The sequence below is a fragment of the Pelmatolapia mariae genome, linkage group LG15 (assembly GCF_036321145.2).
Source record: "Pelmatolapia mariae isolate MD_Pm_ZW linkage group LG15, Pm_UMD_F_2, whole genome shotgun sequence".
In the NCBI taxonomy this organism is placed as follows: domain Eukaryota; kingdom Metazoa; phylum Chordata; class Actinopteri; order Cichliformes; family Cichlidae; genus Pelmatolapia; species Pelmatolapia mariae.
The window spans coordinates 27456289-27478247 of NC_086240.1; the positions used below are offsets into that span (position 1 = coordinate 27456289).

Below are 21959 nucleotides of genomic sequence, written 5' to 3' on the forward strand. Positions count from 1 at the left end.
CACAACATGTGAGCAGAGCGGAGGAAAACTCCAGGATCGTTCCTCGGACATAATTCTTTTTATTCCAGGACTTTATTTTGGGTGAGTTTTTGTCTTTTCTCTCCTGATGTTTGTGTGGGAGTGTTCTCCCACAGCAGTGAGTCTGTAGGAGTGAGTGTTTTGTGGTGTTTTTGAGCAGAAGCTGCGGGATTTGTGTGCTGTTCTCTCGGACAGTCCTCCTTAAAGAAGATGACTTGTGTTTGTGTAATGTGAGCAGAGTGGTAACAGTGCGCAGCAGGTCCTGGAGGTTGGTGTGTGTCTGCAGACTGAAACTGGTTACATAACGTGAACAAAGACATGGCATGTCCTCCTCCAGCAGCAGCTGTAAGCAGATGTTTCCTCTTTGGACTGAAACTTTACAGACATGTGACCATCAGCTCTGAGGTATACTGATGGCAGGAAAATGCATCATCAGAGCATTCTTCTCTGTTTGTGGTTTGGGATCTTTGAAATATTAAATGACTTATAATTAGTGATCATAATTCTCCAGTGAGCCTCTGGAGTAAAATGTGTTTGGGGCCTCTGCTAACCTCCTCTGTCCTCCACAGCATGCTTACTACTACTACTACAGTCTGTATATAAAAGATGGAGATCTGACTAAAGCAGCTGTGACACTGTATGTAGATTTCTGATTGGTTGAAAATTTGGCTTTAACTAGGTGATAAGTGACAGCAGAGATCCTCACAATGAGGAAAAAGCACAAAACTAAACTACAAATCAAAAAGCAGCATTAGCTGCTCAGACAGGGCCTCCGGTGGAAACTGCCCCCTGGTGGCAAGTCACAGATACCATGTGTATCACAATCATATTTACACAAACAAGGAATGTGTCATGGTGCAATCAACAATGAAAAAAATCAACATCATCTTGTACTGTTTAAAGTTTGAAAGTAGCAACTAATCAGGAAAGTGTTTGCAAATACTAACTACCAGCTGAACAGCAGTGAAACTTATAAAACTACAAAACAGACTGGACATGAAGAAACTTCGCCTTCAAAGTAAAAGACGTGCCTCAGTTTCAAAAGGTGCAACTTTTACTTTGAAGAAACTGTGGTTTGCGTTGTTTTCAGTTTATCTACAGATTGAAGAGCAGCTGGTTGGTATTTGAAGTTCATTTGTTAGCAGTCAAAGCAGTCACATGAGGTTGTGGTGGTTTTTAGCTACCGGTGGTGCCAGAGAGTCACTGACCAAGGTGTTGGCCTGTGTGACTAGCCATTGTTTTCCCATCAACCGTCATTAGGCATCAACCTCCAGGAACTACTTAGTTTCATATACTAATAATATAATATTATTATAATAATTTACCGGTCGATCTACATCCCTACCCTCACCTATGTTCACGAGCTGTGGATAGTGACAGAAAGAACGAGATCGCAGATACAAGCAGCGGAAATGAGCTTCCAAAGGGTGGCTGGCTTCTCCCTTGGAGATAGGGTGAGGAGTTCAGCCATCAGAGCAGAGCCGCTGCTCCTCCACATCGAAAGGAGCCAGTTGAGGTGTTGTGGCATCTGACAAAGATGCCTCCTGGGTGAGGTGTTCTAGGCATGTCTCACTGGAAGGAGGCCCCGGGGCAGACCCAGGACATGCTGGAGGGATTATATCTCTCGGCTGGCCTGGGAACACCTTGGTGTTCCCCCAACAAGCTGAATGAGGTGGCTGGGGAGAGGGAGGTCTGGGCTTCTCTGCTTAGACTGCTGCCCCTGCGACTCGGCCCCAGATAAACGTAAGAATATGGATGGATGGATGGATGGATATATTTTACAGGAAATACTAATTTTTCCCTGGTGACTGGGTTGTTGGCAGCTGGTTGCAGATCAGTCTTTAGGCTCATATGACTGGAGCCTTTTTCACTTAATCCTAGATTGCCACATGTCAAAAATATCAAACAACATAACATGTGGTTAGTGATCACTTCATGTGCAAAAACTCAGTATAGTCTGAATAGTTTTTATAACTAGAGAAGTTGCCCACTGTGGGCCATTAAAAACAATGCAGGCAGATGGTCTTTACTTTTCAGACACAGAAGCACAGAATGCCACATATTTGCATTTCCTCACTGCTTGCCTGGTGATCCATAAGCAGACACTTCACATCGTTGGACTGATGTATCACTGCGGTCTGAGTCAAATGTCCTTTGTGTCCATGTCGGGGTCGTAATTAACATCAAAGCCGCTGTGGCGCATTAGGAAAGACTTATTACACTTATTTTATATGTCATGAAATTTCCATCTTCTTCATGTGGCCTAAAACATATTGCACAAACTCTTCTTCATTAAATTCCTGATGATCCACAGCCTTTCTTCACTTGTTGTTTCCCCGAATTTCACAGCAGGAAACTGAGCGTGAAATCCAGCAGCTGTCTCTCTATTAGGGGAAACCCTGTTAAATAAACCCCAGCAGGCCCCTGTGGTGGCTTTGTTGTGGTGTGTGTGTGTGTGTGTGTGTGTGTGTGTGTGTGTGTGTGTGTGTGTGTGTGTGTGCGTGTGTGTGCGTGTGTGTGTGTGTGTGTGTGTGTGTGTGTGTGTGAGGCACTAACTAAAGAGCAGGCTCATTAAAGGCTAAGTGGCGTCTTGCAGTGCCCCCAAAACCTCCAGAGAGGAGAGTTCAGGACCTGAAAACCCACCGCGCGCACACACATATAGTCATACTTTTGTCTTTTTGAGGCCCCTCATCAGCATAATGGATTAATGGATTTCTGGGGCCCATCCTGCTTGTAAACCTAAACTCTGAATCCAAAAGCTGCTTGGATCGCTCGCACATCGTCCGCTGTGCGTTTACGGCTGCAGACGAACGTGCCGGGTCTCCATTGTGATCTCTCTTTCTGAAACAGCAGCAGACTATCAGCAGCATATTAAACAGAGCATCTCTCAAAAACATTTGAATAAAATCTCTGTAGGAAACTTTATTTACAACATACTTTGGCTGAACTGCATCTTCTTAAACTAAAAGGCACATTTACCTGTGCTGTTATTCACTGATGCTTCAATATAGTCATTGTTAAACAATAAAATATTGATGTCTTTTGTTTTTTTTAAAGCAGCAGCATCAACGTAAGACCTCAGGTGCACACATTTCAGCAAGCTCAGGTATTCACAGTAGAGTCTTGCATGTGGTCCTGCCAAGGTGAGCACCTGTGTGTTTGTGAGGAGTTTAAAGCTCAGCAGGTGTTCTTGTCAGGAAACTAAATTAGTCTTTTTATTCTGAAGCAGGTACACATGAAGGCTTTGGTTTGTGGGTGTAGTGTTATATAGTTTCTGAACGCATGTTGGTGTATAACATGAATGTCACAGCTGCGATCATAAATGATGGGTCTTCCCCATCAGCAGCACCAAAGCTTCGACTCAGTTAAACTTCGACTCAGACATGGTGTTAGCTCAGATTCATCCTCAGTCACAGTTACACACACACACTTGGGTTTAGTGTTTAGTGATGACATCCAGTGGCCACAGGTATGCAGACATGTATATTATCACAGGCTCGAGCATTAAGATGAGCCCAAACTTTAAAATGGAGTGTTGAGAAGTTTTTGGCATGATGCACCCCGGGGACGGTCGAGCCAGACCTGATTAGTTTCACACATCAGTGAGTTTACACACTTCCCGTAGGAGTGTGAAGCAGGTGAAGCTGTAAACAAACCCTGGCGCTGCGTGCTTCTCTGCCCTCCTGACCGAATGGCTGCTGGTGAGTTTCCTGTGCTGTCGCTGACCTGGTTTGTGGTTGTTTGTGTTGTAAGACGAGCGGCTCAGGTGGCAGCGCGGTGGCGGGGAAACGCCCCAGCGGGTCGAACACTGCAGCGCTGTGTCCAGAAAACCACCGTGGAAGCTGCAGGCCCAAAGTCATGCCAAAATGAACATGCTGTACACACACACCAATATTTTCACAGCGTTTTGGGCCAGAACCAAAATATATTTGGAGGAAACCAAAGCTCACGTTTTTATTGCTACGACTGCGGTGCCATCACGCCAGGAACGTTCCCTCCCTACCCTGTAAATAACGTTTCTAAAAGTCTCTACAAACCGATGAATGACTTGAATAGTAGACAGCTTTCAGGATTTCTTTGCAAACAGATTCTACCAGTGAAGTAAAAACAGCTTCTGTGAGTGAGGAAAGAGGGAGGTCAGTCCAAAGCTAGAAGGAGGATGTTTTGTTCAGCACGAGTAAGAATAAAAGCCACACTGATCCCCTATGGAGGCCTCAGAGATCAATAACTGAAACACCTCAGTGATCAGTGTGACATGTGGGAGGCCAGAGATCATCCTAGGCCTCTGACCAACAATAGAACCTGATTTTACTGAGCTCGATGCTCCGTCAGTCGAGTGTTTGGTCTTGGCTGTCCATATGTCACATGACATCTAAACAGCATGTTAATGAATACAGAGTGGGCTCATTAGGCTCTGCTGTGTGCTAATGAGAGTCAGTGTATAGTCAGTGAAAGACGGCAAGATTCTCAGTGTGATAATGATTTAGGTCCGTTGATGGAGAGAGTCAGTGTCCCAGAATTATGTGGATCAGAATTATGTCTTTGTCAACTTCAGTCATGAAAGAAAAAACTTCACATAATACTTCACAGATGCACCTTTGGAGTTTGTTTTTATATGTATTTGTTCCTGTTTGCATTCTAAACACAGATACGGACGTCTGCTCCTCGAAACCTGAAGAAAACTGTAAAAACCTGAGAGATTCAAGATTTCTTTGTGTTTTTATGCCTGTTTTTTTGATGATTCAGTTTCAGCTGTTTCATTGTCCATTAATACGTCTCTGTGTTGCTTTTTGTCAGACTAACTTGTGTCTTTTTTGGAGTTTAAGGGAGATGAGTTGCACAAAACAGCATGTATCAGAGTGCATGAATCATTTCAGATGTCTGAATCTCTGTTCACATTGGAGACTGAACAAACACATCAGGGTTTTGGGTGGGTGCTCCACACAAACACCTCCACTCAGTGTTTGTGTAATGTTCAAAGATCGACATGTTAACTGCAGAGGTCGTATCAGACTACATATCCCGGACAAGAGCAAACTTTTTTTTTCTGGCTTTCACTGACGGACATTTCCTGGCTGACTATGGGGAGGTACATCACCATTACAGTGACAGACATATTAATCAGAGCTGCAGTTTTAGTTCCAGATCTGTGAGGACTCTTCCATCAGCAGGTCCAATTCTGAGCAGCACAGCAGCAGGATGTCCTGCTGTCTTTCTGCCTCCAGGCTCAGCCTCAAACTCCACAAACTTCTCATCTGTGAACTCCACGTCCAGTAAATACACCCGGCCATCAAACTGAGATGACCTGCACCATAATGGTCCATGTGGAAATCCTCCAGCAAATATAGCTGCTCAGTTTCCAGAAGGTTCATTTGTTTTTCTTCCAGTCTGACTTAAAACAGACGTTTCATGTAAACAATGGATGGAATTAAATTTTGGGGGGCAGATGGAGGATGTTGCAGGGATTTCCTGCTCTTTTCCCCAATATACATGCAAAGTGTATATCTCCATGTTTTTCTATATCTCAAAAATAGAAGTGGGAACCAGAGCAGACAAAAATAATCCACATTTATCACTTAAGTCATGATTTTAGTCATATATGTGCAAGATCAGAGCATCACAATAACTCCTGCTTTTGTTAAAGTTGAAAACACCTGACAGAACTTTAAAGCTGCTTCTCTCTGCAGTATTAAACCAGCAGGCTGTGGAGGTGAAGACTTCAGTTTTTTTCCTCTCAGGTCACGAGCTGCTGTGATCACCGCTGCTGCACCAAGCACGAGTTGAAGAAAAAAGGCGTCTGTGTTCGGCTGGAATGTGCAGTGGATTTTCCACCTAATTAACCTCCACGTTGTCGTGCAAGACCACCACTTTCTGCTCGATGAAAACAGGCGATAGGCTCGGCCGCTCTGTTGTTCTCTGTTTCTGTAAGCTGTTTAGTTTTCAGTATCCAGCAACTGAGAGGCTTTGTTCGTGCACGAGGCACAAGACCAAGCTGATAAGATCCGCCTCAGCCAAGCAGAACTCCGTTAGAGCACAGAATGAAGCCGCTCCAGGATAATAAATCTAATTGGATCACATTTTCACCATGATGGAGTTTTATTGTCGTCCTGGTACGGGCAGGAGGTTCAGCTGGATGTTTGAGATTCTTTACACCGAGAGCACAAGACTGCAATCAACACTGGATAAAAATATAAAAATGAGTAGCATTTTAAGAAGGTCAGAGCTGAGAGCTTACAGAAAATCCAGAATAAAACACTGAAAGGCCAAAAGACCAAAGTGCAGCTCCAACTACCCAAAAACATCTTAAATGAGTAGATCCTGATAGTTTATCATTTTTTAAGAACATTATTGCTTTATTGTTGCTTCAGTTGCTTTGTTTGTGAAGCTGTGGTGTTGAATGACTCTATGAGGCAATGGTTAAGAATCCTAAGATGATGTTGATCACTTCCCAGCTGGAGCAGGGCCCATCCAAATCTCTCTGTGGGTTTATGTCTGCCCGTTTTCACAGTTTTCTCACTGACATTGGAGGGCAGAGACACATCGGCTGCAGTCGAGATGCTTCTTTTTTAATGAAACATAAATATCTGAATCTTTCTTTCATTTTCAGTTATGTTTGTCTTCATTTTCTAAAATGTTACCAACTCAAGCACCTCCTGCTGGCTCCAAGTCTGAGGAGAGCCAAGAAGTAGAAACTTCATAAAGGCTCACGTGCTGTTGAATTAAATCTGTTCGAGCTCTGTGGCCTTCAGCGTCAACACAGAAAGTGGACGGAGCTGTCAGCCAGCATACCTCAACCTGAATTTAACAAGGCCGGGACTGTTCTTGGCAGAAACCGCTGCTGCTTCTTTTTTTCCACTTTGTGGTTGTGGTTGCGGTGCTGTGGACTCAGCTGAGTGTGGGGCAGTGCTCACGAAAAGACCCATTTAGAGTGGACTGCAAACAGCTCAGACTCCAGTTTACTGGAGCAAAGAGACGATTTAAAGTGTCTCTGAACGAAAGACAAAGGAGACGCAGTTTGGAGAAAATTGTTGAATTGAGAATCAAACAAGCATCTGAATCACAGAGCATCACTCTCCAAACTCAATAAACACAAACATCAGGGGCCACTGAACACACGCACAGACACACACACACACTCATCATGCTTTGATTACTCGGAGGATGGAGGAAACTGTAATAGTACAGCTCGTGATAATGAGGTTTGTTGGGTGCCTGCAGCTGTAATTTCAGGAGTCGTCTGTCTGAAAGGCTTTGGTTGGCCTGCTGAGGGTGAAGACGGCAGTGGAAAATCTCGACATGACTGTGAAATGGGAACCGCTGTGGTGGGCTTGATGACGAGGCGCAGAATCATCTAATATGAATGAAATTCCAAATATGGCTGCAAAGATACACATGAAACTCAAAAGGCTTCAGCTTCTTCTGATAATGTATATAATAATAATAATAATAATAATAATAATAATATTAATATAATATAAACATATAAGAGCTGTTAGGTTTGTTTCTGCGTCCGGGCCAACTAAAATTTATCTGAGGACTCATCCTCCGTTTCTAAACAGGTAAACTTCGCAGTTATTGGATTATTCAATTCAATTTAATTAAATTCAGTGTTATTTTCATACAGCTCCAAATCACAACAACAGTCACCTCAAGGTGCTTTATATTGTAAGGTAGATCCTGCAATAATACATACCGAGAAAAACCATACAATCATATGACCCCCTATGTCTGAGCAAGCACTTTGGTGACAGTGGGAAGGAAAAACTCCCTTTTAACAGGAAGAAACCTCCAGCAGAAACAGGCTAAGGAAGGGGTGGCTATCTGCCGTGACCTCTCTGCACTGAATCATACTTGTTATTAATCTCTGGCTGTCTTCCACAGCATGTCTTTCATCCTGTTTTCCTTCTTTCACTCCAACTGGTCGTGGCAGATGGCCGCCCCTCCCTAAGCCTGGTTCTGCTGGAGCAGGCTTGGCCAACTCCAGGCCTTGAGGGCAAGTGTCCTGCAGGTTTTAGATCTCACCCTGGGTCTACACACCTGAATCACATGATTAGTTTTTTAGCAGGCTTCTGGAGAACTTCAAGACATGTTGAGGAGGTCATTTAGCCAATTAAATCAGCTGTGATGGATCAAGGACTCATCGAAAACCTGCAGGATACTGGCCCTCGAGGCCTGGGTTTGGATACCACTATGCTGGAGGTTTCTTCCTGTTAAAAGGGAGTTTTTCCTTCCCACTGTCGCCAAAGTGCTTGCTTGGTATCAGATTTTAAAAAGCTCCTGTATAAAAACCCCATAACCTGAGACCGGGTGTGTTTGTGTTAGCATTGTGTGGCTGTCACTGTGTTACATCACCCTGCTGCTGCTGTTCTCAGAGCAGCTTCCAACCAAACAGCGTTTCCCTCCACAGCTGCTTCCAATTACTCACATAATACTCTCTCTCTCTCCCTTCCTCTGTGTGTGTTTTCCCACATCATGATAAACTCCCCTTGCTGGCCCTCCCCGTCCACAGTCATACAAGTGGACTTGGCATGAAGTCAGTAACGTCTGTGTGAAAGTAAAAATGCTCGCAGTCACATTTAGCTGTGACAGGACAGAAACTCAGTGTTCAGATACTTGTGGCTTTACCCCAAATTATATTGTGATGGCACCCATGAAGTTTTACTCCAGAGTATTTTGTTTTTGTTTTCAGTGTTTTATGATGAACTTTTTTTTGTTTTCTTTTGTACCTCCTTATATCTCTATTTTCTAAGGAAGTGTGACTGCTGTTGGGAAGACCCATCAGGTGAACTGTAGTTTTTCATTTCTTTGTGCACCAGGTCACCAGGTGCACAAGGTCCCAGGTCCCTTTTTTTCCTCTCTTACATTTATATAAAAAGACTCATGAAGAGCCCCGGCCCTTCTTTAAACTCCTCTGTCTTCATAAAGGATTTGTACGGATTGGAAAAGCATATATCCAGTTATCCTCTTTCCTATATCCTGGGCACATCTTTCCATCCGTCCCTCCAGCTTCGGTTCTTCAGGAAAACGAGTCCTGATGTGTTGTGGCTTTTGTTTCCACTGCTTTCGAGCATTGTGTCGTTGTCTTGCTGGCTCTGTTCAGGCTGTTTTCCGTTGTTGCTCAGCAGGTTCTGGATTCACTTTGGTTAGTGACGGTATACTGACTGGCTGGTGAAGCTCCCAGATGTATCTGGGTCTTGATCACCACCCAGCTGTGAAAAACAAAAGCTGCTGAGAAGAAGCTGCACACAGCAAAGCTCCACAGTTAGTAGCTTCATTCTTCAGCCTCCAAAGTTGGACTAAATATTAAAATATGTAAGGATAGTAACTCCTGTTTGTTTTAATGAGAGCTGTAAAAGTTTATTTTCTATTTTCAGTGAATCCAGTTCAGACACAAGGCTGATCTTTCACTCTGATGCAGAAGTTCATGCACTGCGAAGCAGCTTGAGGGAGTTTACTGTGAAGGAACAGGAAGGTTTTTATTGTCAAACACTTTCACTGGGCCTGGTGTGGAAACAGAAATCAAACCACTGAAGCAGGTTTTACTGGGAAAGTTCCTGGTAGTTACTTTTTGGTGAGACAACACTTTTTCAGCCTGCAGCCATAAATAAATAAGTTAAATAGGTTGGCTAAATAATAAGTGATTTCCTTCAAAATAAAAGCTTTAATGCAGGGTGGATTCATGGGAAGGTTTCACATCATTAGGGCTGGAGGCTTTATCGACCACTGAACCATGAAACCGTGTAAATATTTAAAGCCTGTGATTTCATTTATGTAATATTCCCGTCATATTTTCACTGTTGCTCGGTTTATTCCATCTTTTCTCCTCCTCCAGCTTCTCTCCATGTTTCATTGTTTTCCAGCTTCGGCTCCTCCAACTGTTGTGTAACAAGCAAAGCGAGTCGGCACTCGGCTGCCTGCGGTTTCTGGTGACTCTCGCCCTTTTGGTATTCTCTGGCTCAGGGCAGCTCTTATGTAAGACAACAGGTTCTGCTCAGGATTTAACATGTTTGGTGTGTTTTTAATTATGGTGGCTGTTTAACTGGAGCTGTTAAAGAAGTTCCAGTAAGCAAAGAGTACAACAACCACCATTTAAGTAAATAACACAAAGTCTCAGAGTCACACCTTTTTGTTCCTCCAACAGTGTTTGGCTCAAAGTTCCACTCAGTGTGCCTGTGGACACAGAGCCTTTAACATGGCAGGGAGCACAGATGCTGATAATGCATTGCCAAACATGCCGGGGCAGAGTCACAGATGAGAGGACAGGGTGGCTCCCAACTTTAAGCCGACCATGTCTACCAGCTGAGGGACATTTATGTTCTCCCAGCATTCAGCCTGGAGGCTCCTGGCTGAAAAAAAGTACACCATGCATCCAAAAAGAGAAACAGATTCAAAGATTTGATGATGTTTGATAAAAAATGACTTTAGGATGACAGACAGAGACTGAACAGATCCCAGAGTCACGCTCAGCTGAGCTCAGTGCGAGGCCACATGATTGGCTGACTCTCTTTCATGAGCCAGATTAACTAAACCTGTACCTGTGCACCTGTGCTTGTAGGCGTGGTTAGTTTTACAGGTGATTTAAAACAGTCAGTCCATTTCAATATCAAGCACAGTAAAAGATCTTTTTCTGTGTTAAATATCTGAGTGATTAGTGTTAAACTGTGTGTCATAAAGGTTTGTAAATCAGCTCTCATTCCCACTTCCTGGTCTTATCACAGCGTTCTCTTTGAGAATACTGACGGTACTTTTTTGATTTTATGCCAAAGTCCAGTTTGTGCTGCTTTAGTAAATCTGGCCCTGTGTGTCCTGTTGGCAGATCTCCTACAGGCTGCATTAATAGAGCTGCTTTTGAGTGCTTGTGGTTGCTGCATATCTGTAAGCCATTTTGGAAACCAGGCTTAAAACTGATCAGCATTTAGGAATAATCTTTGGAAAATTATCAGCAGGAACGGAGACTGTGACTTCACAAATATAACGGTCCAGGCATGTCTTTGTTCCAGCGGTGTATTTTTCTCTTTCACCGAGGTCGCCATGTCCGTACGGTGACATCAGGACAGGAAGCGTGCGACGGGATGTTTGACCCTTCAGAGGTGCTCGAATCAAGTGCAGCTCAGAGGAAATCGGCATGTCCTGTGTTGTGCGTGTCTGAGTGCGTTTCTGACGTCACAATGTTTACAGGCAGGGTGGGAAATTCCTGCTGCTGCAGCCAGATGTTGCTGCAGTTTGTCTTCAGGTCTGTTTGGCAGGAAGCTGGCAATCCTGAACCGACCTGAACATCCACTCATCCGGATTGAAAAGCTACTGTCCTGTTTCTCAGCCTTGGCTGTGAAATGTTGTCTAACGAGTTCTGCTGTCTTGAACTCCTCAGCGTTAGTGTTCACAGTGCACTGATTCAGTTACTGGAGATTACACGATAGTGTCAGGTTTCTGGTTCCTGTGTGGTGTTTCTGAAGGTTTTAAAAGGGTTTGTGTGATGTTGTTGTGACTGAGTGTAGGTGACCCGATCTGTTGATGTCTGTGTGGGGAAACTGTTGTCCTTCGCCACCTTCCCTCATCGCTGTGCTGTTATTTGTCTTTCTGCTGCTTCACGTCCCCCAAAGCTGTAGCTGTGCAGGTAGCGTTTCTACGACAGAGACACAAGACCTGTGTGTGCAAATAAAAAAGAGATAATTCAAAAAACTGACCAGGTGGTTCCGCCTGATTGAATCTGTTTCTGTGTGCCAGTTTGGTTCAGACAGGTGAGAAAGTGTCAGCCTCTGATAAGATGGCTGAGCAGGTCCTCTTTGAAGTTACTGTCTGGCCGGTGCTAGGACTGTACCCAAATTAAAATTTTGTCAGTCAAATCAAACTCTGCCGTTGAATTTATTTGAATATCTGGCCCTTTTTTTTCCTCTAGGCTGCCATATGACTGTTTCTGAACAATTAGTTAAAGAAAGTGCACACATTTCTTTAGCCTTTAACAAATGAAACCATTTAAAATGGATTCATGTCGCTGCCTGCAGAGAAATAGCTTACATTTAATTAGTCAACCATTTCCACTAGTTTGCTGTGTTGTTGTTTTATGTCATTTGAACTCATAACAGGATTGGCTTCTGGACGGTGCAAACTGATTGTGTAGATGACGCTCTGACAGTATTCTTTGTTCCCGTTGGTAGTTGTTGCAGTGATGAACCACAAAAAGTGGCGCAGTGCTAATGTTTCACAAAGTAAACCATGTGGACAGCTGTTAGCCTGAAGTCTGGATCTCGCGTCGCTAAGTTCTTGACCTCTAATTTTCTGCTTCTACATTCAGATAAAACTGAGGTTATTGTACTCGGCCATGAAAATCTTAGAAATATGGAATCTAACCAGATTCTTACTCTGGATGGCATTACCTTGGCTTCCAGTAACACTGTGAGGAACCTTAGAGTTATTTTTAACCGGGATATGCTCTTCAGTGCACATATTAAATGAATGTGTAGGACTGTTTTCTTCCATTTGCATAATATCTCTAAAATTAGAAATATTCTTTCGCAGAGTGATGCTGAAAAACTAGTTCATGTATTTATTACTTCAAGGCTGGACTACTGTAACTCATTATTATCAGGATGTCCTAAAAAAAAAAAAAACTCCTTGAAAAGCCTTCATTCAAAATGCTGCAGCAAGAGTACTGACAGGGACTAGAAAGAGAGAGCATATTTCTCTAGTATTGGCTTGCCTTCATTTGCTCCCTGTTAAATCCAGAATTGAATTTAAAATCCTGCTCCTCACATACAAGGCCTTAAATAATCAGGCCCCATCTTATCTTAATTATCTTGTAGTACCATATCACCCCATTAGAGCACTTTGCTCTCATACTGCAGGCTTATTTGTTGTTCCTAGGGTATTTAAAAGTAGAATGGGAGGGAGAGCCTCCAGTTTTCAGGCCCCTCTTCTGTGGAACCAGCTTCCAGTTTGGATTCGAGACAGACATCTCTAATTTTCAGATTAGGCTTCAAACTTTCCTTTTTGTTAAAGCATATAGTTAGGGCTGGATCAGGTGACCCTGAATCCTCCCTTAGCTACAGTGGCTTGCAAAAGTATTCGGCCCCCTTGAACTTTTCCATATTTTGTCACATTACAGCCACAAACATGAATCACTTTTATTGGAATTCCACGTGAAAGACCGATACAAAGTGGTGTACACGTGAGAAGTGGAACGAAAATCATACATGATTCCAAACATTTTTTACAAATAAATAACTGCAAAGTGGGGTGTGCGTAATTATTCAGCCCCCTGAATCATTACTTTGTAGAACCACCTTTTGCTGCAATTACAGCTGCCAGTCTTTTAGGGTATGTCTCTACCAGCTTTGCACATCTAGAGACTGAAATCCTGAAATCAGCTCAGTCAGATTAGATGGACAGCGTTTGTGAACAGCAGTTTTCAGATCTTGCCACAGATTCTCGATTGGATTTTGGATTTTGCTGGAAGGTGAACCTCCGCCTCAGTCTCAAGCCTTTTACAGACTCCAAGAGGTTTTCTTCCAAGATTGCCCTGTATTTGGCTCCATCCATCTTCCCATCAACTCTGACCAGCTTCCCTGTCCCTGCTGAAGAGAAGCACCCCCAGAGCATGATGCTGCCACCACCATATTTGACAGTGGGGATGGTGTGTTCAGAGTGATGTGCAGTGTTAGTTTTCCACCACACATAGTGTTTTGCATTTTGGCCAAAAAGTTCCATTTTGGTCTCGTCTGACCAGAGCACCTTCTTCCACATGTTTGCTGTGTCCCCCACATGGCTTGTGGCAAACTGTGAACAGGACTTCTTATGGTTTTCTGTTAACAATGGCTTTCTTCTTGCTACTCTTCCATAAAGGCCAACTTTGTGCAGTGCACGACTAATAGTTGTCCTATGGACAGATTCCCCCACCTGAGCTGTAGATCTCTGCAGCTCGTCCAGAGTCACCATGGGCCTCTTGGCTGCATTTCTGATCAGCGCTCTCCTTGTTAGGTGGACGGCCTTGTCTTGGTAGGTTTACAGTTGTGCCATACTCCTTCCATTTCTGAATGATCGCTCGAACAGTGCTCCGTGGGATGTTCAAGGCTTGGGAAATCTTTTTGTAGCCTAAGCCTGCTTTAAATTTCTCAATAACTTTATCCCTGACCTGTCTGCTGTGTTCTTTGGACTTCATGGTGTTGTTGCTCCCAATATTCTCTTAGACAACCTCTGAGGCCGTCACAGAGCAGCTGTATTTGTACTGACATTAGATTACACACAGGTGCACTCTATTTAGTCATCAGCACTCATCAGGCAATGTCAGTGGGCAACTGACTGCACTCAGACCAAAGGGGGCTGAATAATTACGCACACCCCACTTTGCAGTTATTTATTTGTAAAAAATGTTTGGAATCATGTATGATTTTCGTTCCACTTCTCACGTGTACACCACTTTGTATCGGTCTTTCACGTGGAATTCCAATAAAAGTGATTCATGTTTGTGGCTGTAATGTGACAAAATATGGAAAAGTTCAAGGGGGCCGAATACTTTTGCAAGCCACTGTATGCTGCAATAGGTGTAGGCTGCTGGGGGATTCCCATGATGCACTGGGTGTTCCCTCTTCACTCACTATGTGTTAATAGGCCTCTCTGCACTGAATCATACTTGTTATTAATCTCTGTCTCTCTTCCACAGCATGTCTTTTATCCTGTCTTCCTTCTCTTCCCCCAACTGTTCGCAGCAGATGGCCGCCCCTCCCTGAGCCTGGTTCTGCCGTAGGTTTCTTCCTGTTAAAAGGGAGTTTTTCCTTCCCACTGTCGCCAAAGTGCTTGCTCATAGGAGGGTCAAATGATTGTTGGGTTCTTCTCTGTATGTATTATTGAAGGCTCTACCTTACAATGTAAAGCATCCTGAGGTGACGGCACAAAAAACTAACTTGAATTGAATTGAGGCTTCCGCACAGACTGACTTGGAGGACTACACTGTGAACGTCATAAGTGTTTCAAGAAACATCAGCTGGATGGTCCACGCTTCGTGACGAACCCCTTCCGTGATTCTTTGATGGTTTTGGGTCAGACCTCTGAGCATCGGGACAAACGGTCAGCTCAGCAGATTCCCTCGGTCCTCTTTGTGTCGGCTCATCTTTGATCTGCATCGGTGTCAGAGGTGTTTTCTCAGCTTCGGTCTGGCTGCTCGGTCACATCAGGATCATTTCCATGACTCTGCCCACAAAACGGCCCGAAAACACAACGCACAGCAGACGCAGCTGCAGCGTTTGTCTTTGCTCACCTCAGTGAGTTTACTGTACAAGCTTTCACATTCCTCTGAGGCTCAGAGGCTCCGACCTCCAAGAACCAAACCCGGCTGGAACAAACCACAGAGAGCTGTAAATCACAGCCTTACCTGCTCTTACACAAACACTCCTTTCTCTGGTTTTCCTCTTAGATGCACTTAAAGGACGCTGTGCTTGTTTACAGCTGTACACAAGCTCTTCAATCACGGACAACAAGGAGAACATTGTCCTTCTATGGCCTCCACCAAACATCTAAATGTCACAAACGTTGTGGAGAGCAGGCCGAGGGCGGAGGTGTCAGCCAGAGATTTGAAAAATAACAAAATTTTCCTTTGTGGTCTTAATTGTGTTCTGGCAGTTGTTCCTATCAGATATGATGTTTGACGTAATCCCACCAATGAAACAATGTCATGGTCGGTTTGGGTGTGGACCACACTTAGAGAGAAACAGATGATAAATGCAGGTCCACCTTCATCAGGTAGATTAAATCAGAGGCTAAACGAAAATAATTAAGAACAATTAAAGCTGAAAAATGAGGAAAACTGTCTTTATAAACAAAACCCTGAGGAGAGCTCACAGAAGGAGCACTCACTCTGACATTCATACTCAAATGATCGAGTTCAGGTTTTAACCTGAACTCGATCATCTCAGTGTGTACAGAAGTCCCTCACTCACAGGACGGACATCAGAATAAAGTTTGCACGAACATCGTCATACGTGCAGCAATTATTAACATCTATATGTTTGTAAAACAGATTTATAAAGTCCTAATTCTTTTCATATATATTATGATCATTTCATCATCTCCCTGCGAATGCAATGTTAAATTCTCTGTTTTTGTTTGTTTTGCATTCAGCATCTCTTTACGTAACTTAACAGACACCAAAATTGTATCTGCAATTTTGTTACAACTATATACAGAATGAATAATTAGGAATAAAATCCTTATTTATAACAGATGAATGAAGCTGAAGATATCTTGATTGTGTGAACTGCTATGTTTATGTGAAACTAATCATTCTTGTGTTACACACAGAGAGATATTCGTTTAACATACACACAGATTACTAAGAAGGCAGCTATTGGAGGGTAATTGATGAGCCTGTGGGTAAATTTGGATCAACAGTCAAGATAAGATCCCAGTGGATGACAAATGGATTCTGAAATTATTCCCCAAAGAAACGAGTACATGTCCTATGCCCCCTGAAACAGCAGCCGTATGCCGGGTTTTTCCCGGTGGATATAAAGAGGTCTTGTTTACCACAGAGCCTGCAGAGCATCACCACACGAACCATCAGCCTTCAGCAGGTCTGGATTAAACAGCCTAAATTGCTTCCACCAGGGAGGATCAGGTTTCTGTCGTGGTCAGATTTCAATGAGATTTGCTGGAAAACATCCTCTGAGCCAGAGAAGAAGTGATTAGTTTCTGGTGTGAATCCAGGAATTTTCCTGCATTTGGATTTTTGGAATGTTTTTTGAATGTTTTCACTTTTCCTAATGACGTGCCTTTACTTAAATGGAATAAAAACTGGCACCTGCCCCTCATGGTTGTATATTTAGATGCAGATCGAGATGCAGATTTGAAGCTTAACAGATGCCGTCTGTTTTGCTCCTTCGGCCTCTGTTTACTCTGTGGTCGGGCTCTGTTGACACGAACTTTGGGCTAACCGCTGAATCCTGCTAATTTCTGTTTGTTGATGTGTGTGGGGGTGTAATTTTGCTCCAGGTGTCCAGGTGTCCTGCCATTGCACAAACTCGTCTGCAGGTTGATGTGAACCTGAAGAATCTGCAGTCTGACTCAGACCAATTAAAGGTGAACGGGACCATCAGCAGAATTCTGATTTGTTGCTCTTAGGCGACGGTCTGTTTCCGTCACATCTCCGCCTCTTGGCAAACTCTTGGCTCAGAGTGCCGCTGCCAACATATGGCTCCTTTTACCCAGCGAGGATTTTGTGACCAACATAATCATTCAGTGTCATTTCGTCTCCTCTGAGTCTGCTGCTTCCTTTCAGTCGGAGTTAATCGCAGTTTTATCTCCGAGGGAAACAGCATGTGTTGTTTAAATGGAGGCTTTTTGTCCAAATTACCCGTACGGGACCGTGACTGTGTGTAACGCTTCTGATGGTTTTACATTCAGAGTCCCCGGAGGGAAGTAAACTCCTTTCTGCTCTGGACTCATTTAGCTGCAGAACAACAAAAGAAGTTGCACACACTGCAATTTAAACTGGAGGACAAAGCATTTTAATTGGCTCGATCAAATGTCCCTGTACACTAACAGATGAGATAAAACTCTATCAAAGTCCTCGTGCTCTCTGAGTAACTCTCAGAAAATGCCATCTAAAAATATCGCTTCAGTCTGAATGTGCACAACACACCACGGCATGAAACCAGACAGAAGTTGTGAATAACACCGATACAAACACAGCGTTCTGCTGCTGGGTTCCTTCACCAGGACACGCTTGGCTGCGTCCTCAGGAACGATAACAGCAATAAAACACCCAAGGCCTTCACCCTGACTCTAAACTCTACAGATCCCAGTCTCATCGAGTATTTCTAAGCTGGATCCATGGAGGCCACCCCACAGCCCACAGGACCACAAGGATCCTTCTCCCGTAAACACACCTGACTGTTTGGAGATGGTTTTAGCTGCCTATCGAGGGTGTGCACATTATTAGACCACCTGATTTCATCCTGCGGCTGATTGGTTTATTTAACCACGCAGAGGTTTTGTAGGTTGTGCTGCACGAGGATGTTTTTTGTATCATCTTTCAGGTACGATCCATCCAGGCAGTGGCTGCTGCTGCACGTAGAGTAATCTGACACATTTAATCTGCAGGAAAATAGAATTGAAGGATAAGAAAGCTGCGCATGAACTCAACTTTTTAAAATAGAAGATCCAGCAGCAGCTTCTCTGACTTGCTGATAAGTCCTATAAGGTTTAACGTTAACATGTCGCTCTGTACTCTCATCTCTGTTTTTCTGTGTTTTGATGGATGTTTTGTGGAAAAAGGACCTCACAGCAGCAGCAGCATCTGGCGGCTGAAAGGATGAGCTGTGGACACTCGTCTCCGTTCCGTCCCCCCTTTGCCTCTGAGTTCACCCGCTGAAGGACAAAGTAGGAGGAAGAAAGGTTTAAAAGGCCCGCACACACATCTTCTGTTCACCCATCACACACTCGAGTACACAGTCATGGAGAGGCCGTCAGCTGTCAGCTTCCAGTCAACTGATGTTTGGATTATTTTGATCATTTAAGAGAACCGGGGGCCTCTGCGAGTCCCCGGGGGGGCACGGGAGTCACCCTGATATATGATTTGAAAGCCCTGAGTTGCCAAAACATTGTTGAATTCAGCAGCAGTAATGTTGAAATATGAAAGAAGAAAATTTATGACATCAGTTACAGTCAGAAGTATCAATCTTCCAGAAACACAGAGCTTCAGCCGGTCAGCCTGAGACCAGCCTAGTGCATTGTCGTGTTTGAGCCAAGGCGACGACGGTCCTGAGCAATGAAAAGTCCACTTCCTGTTCCTGTCTTTGGCTTTTTTTATGACATGTCCACGACTCAGTTACAATCAATTACTGAACCGGAGGAAGAGACATAATCTTATACCATGAATTACTAATAAGAAATCACATCTGCCCCTCGGCACGCTTCCTTAACTCATCCAACCAGAGGAACGTATACATCTTTTCTCCCTCTGTGTTTATTATTTCCTGTTTTATTGTAGATGTCATTTGTTTGAGGAAGTTTGCAAGTCAGACTCTCGACTTTCATCTTTTTATGTTTGACTTTCATCCTCAGCACATTTTTTTTAATTTTAAGAAAAAAATGAGAGGATAAAATGTTGGTCCCAGAATGCAAAGTTTTATTTTATCACTGTGGGATTTAAGATCAGATAAACCTTTATTAGTCCCACATGTGGGAAATTGTTTTTTCTTCCTCCTGTTCAGGTATCAATAAAATTATGTTGACAGCCCAAAGCAGAGACAGCTTACTGATAGAAAATAAAATGATCACTGTTCAGATAATCTGTCAGTCTTGGATGCTCGAGCAGCCACGTACTGAATGAAGAGTGATTACAGTCTGATGAATGAGTTACAGATATTGTTCTGTAACTCATTCATTATTAGCATGCAGTGTGCTACTAAGCTTCATATGTTTAAGGAGAAGTATTCAATAAACACTGGCTGAATTCTGTGAGGAGAAAAGAGGATGGGGGCGTGAGGCCTGACACGCTAACTCTGATTTATCGGCCATTTACTCAGGACCTGCGGATAACCTCCTGCCGGCTGAACTGAAACCACATTTGATCTGGACTCAAACCTGATTACTGTCTGTTTAGCTCTACAGCATGGCCCGAGTATTGTGAGCTGCCCCGACACCAACAAATGCTTCATCCAGTTAACCGACGATTAGACAGACGATCAATCCATCACAGCAGCTGCAGGCATGATGGTAATGTGGGTGGTGGGGAGTGGGGGTGGACAGCATGTGTGTGTGTTGTTGTTTGTTGATTGCACCGATCATACTGCATTGGCTGTTTGTTTGTTGATGAATGAAGTGATGGGGTCTGTCAGTGTGCTGTGACTGCTGCAGCTCTTCGTCGATGCGATCGTACCACCAGCACCTCACTGGTTTCAGAGCATGAAGCTGAATCATGGAGCAGACTTCAGGCTGTGACAGGCATGTGGGATCCATCAGACCTGCATCTGCAGAGCTCTGCTGGAGGTTTGAGGATCTCCAGAGGAGGAAGCAGCTGCAGCGACCACACCAAACCCAACACTCAACCCCACCTGAGTCCAGGGCCGCCGCCCGTCTGCCCACAGAGCCAGCACAAGGACCCCAGTCAGCCAGGGCAGGAAACAGACCGCCCTCCCAAAAACCCACCCCTCCCTTCCAGGCACACTTCCCCTGATGCACAGAAAGCGGCTGCAGCCCAACCCCCTCCTCCTCCTTATCGAACTCTCACTCTGTGCTTTCCCATGGGGAGGGGGGAGCACTCATTTTGCTCCTTGGCATCTCCCTCCGCAAACACCCCCCAACCCCCCATTTGTGCTGAACAATTAATCCCAAAAAAGTGCAAGAAAAAGAAGAATTGTGAGTCTGTAGCTCAGGGAAAGCAGTTTAACTTCCATTGTGGAGTAAATCCCGAGGCCGACGTGGAGGCGCTGATGTTCCCGAATAACCAAACTGCATCCTCTTTGTTAGCTTTGAGGTATTTCTCCTGTAACGCGTTACAAAAATGAATTATTATTATTATTAATATATCTTATCAGGCAATAAATCACTCGACTGAGCCTGAGTCACATCCCAGTCGCAAGGCCGGTCTGTGGTGCTACATTTGTGTCCAGTTGTGTAGACGTTTGCCTGCAACCAACACAAAAGTCTGTGAACTGGAGAACCAACGGCACAGCTCGCTGTGAACAGGAGAAGCACAGGCGGTGACTGCCGTGACTCTTCTCTTTGTTTTTAACACTTTGCTCTTCTGTAAGTAAGAGTAGCACACAGATCGGTTGTTTCCGGCACTTCTCCCTGGTGACAGTGCACAGCTACAGCATGCGGACGATGTCCCACTAACCGCCTGTAGCCTTTGTTTGACCACCGCACTGCCACAAACCCACCCAGCGTGGTTACGTTTGGTGTATTAAACTAAACTGGTCCTGATCCGGATGAGTAGTTTCAGTGTCTCCGTCATCCTCCTGTCCACGTCACAGTAAATGTGTTTCTCTGAAAACATAACTGGGAATGAAGTTTGGTTGTATGGTGAGCACCGTGGAACTGAGTCTGTTAAAAGTTTCACCTCCTGTTTTACTGAAACAATCAGCAGTTATAATTCAGCAGCTGCCACAAATCTGTAGTTTTCTGTGTAATCAGCTCTTTCTCTGGTGCTGTTCAGACACTGTTGGGTCTTTGAGGGTTGAGTAATAAATCAAGAACAGATAATCTGCCTGAAAGCCCGTTTGCTGGCGTCATGTTTGCCATTTCTGGTTCCAGGACCATCAGTAACGTGTTAAAACAAGTCTGATCTCACTTCATCTCCTGAGGATGAATTCTTTAGATGTGAATGATGTCAGGACGTTTCCTCTGTAGAACCACCCTCATTTATATTTAGGTTCTTCCTGAAATGCAAACTAATTTTAAAATTTTCAGTTTTAATACTTAAAAAGTCTTCGGCTTCATTAAATCAATGCTCCATGTTTGGTTGCGTGCACCCGCTGACCTCAGGGTCATATGCAGCTTCGGTCTAATGCTGTGGACACGCCATCAGGGCGGCTTTACACCACAATTAACAGCATTTTTCTCCCAGTACATAGCCTGGGCCCATCAGCAAAGAGTCTGGACGTGCTGGCAGGCAACAGCGGCAGAACGCACAACGTCTTCCTGGATGTCGTGCCTGCTCATAGGCACTGCAGCACCTAGGGACCTCAAACAACCTGTCAGAGAGCAGAGCAGTTTTTTATATTGAAAGTATTTTCACTTTGTTGCATTTCCACCTCTTCTTGTGTTAAACTGAAACTTTAGACTCACGTTGAAGCAATCACAGAGCGGAGCTCGTCATTTTCCTGGCAAGAAAAAGTGCGTTTTGCCAGTTGCGGCACATTTTTAAGGCCTTCGCTGAGACCACTGGACTGAAAAGTACATGGAAAATAAACGTGTGTAAAATGACACTAAAATATGAGCGCAGTTTT

General features: G+C 44.1%; 1 protein-coding gene across 3 annotated transcripts in view; it reads left to right on the forward strand.

The window, feature by feature from the left end:
- The window catches only part of LOC134643774 (rho guanine nucleotide exchange factor TIAM2), a 47098-nt gene continuing 25139 nt past the window's right edge, over nucleotides 1-21959 (forward strand). For 2 of the 3 annotated variants that reach the window (XM_063496324.1, XM_063496326.1), the window contains exon 1: nucleotides 1-81. The gene's annotated coding sequence lies outside the window, so the exon portion shown is untranslated. Of the gene's footprint in view, nucleotides 82-19535; nucleotides 19726-21959 lie in introns of those variants that run through there. The other variant, XM_063496325.1, reaches the window with a different exon arrangement.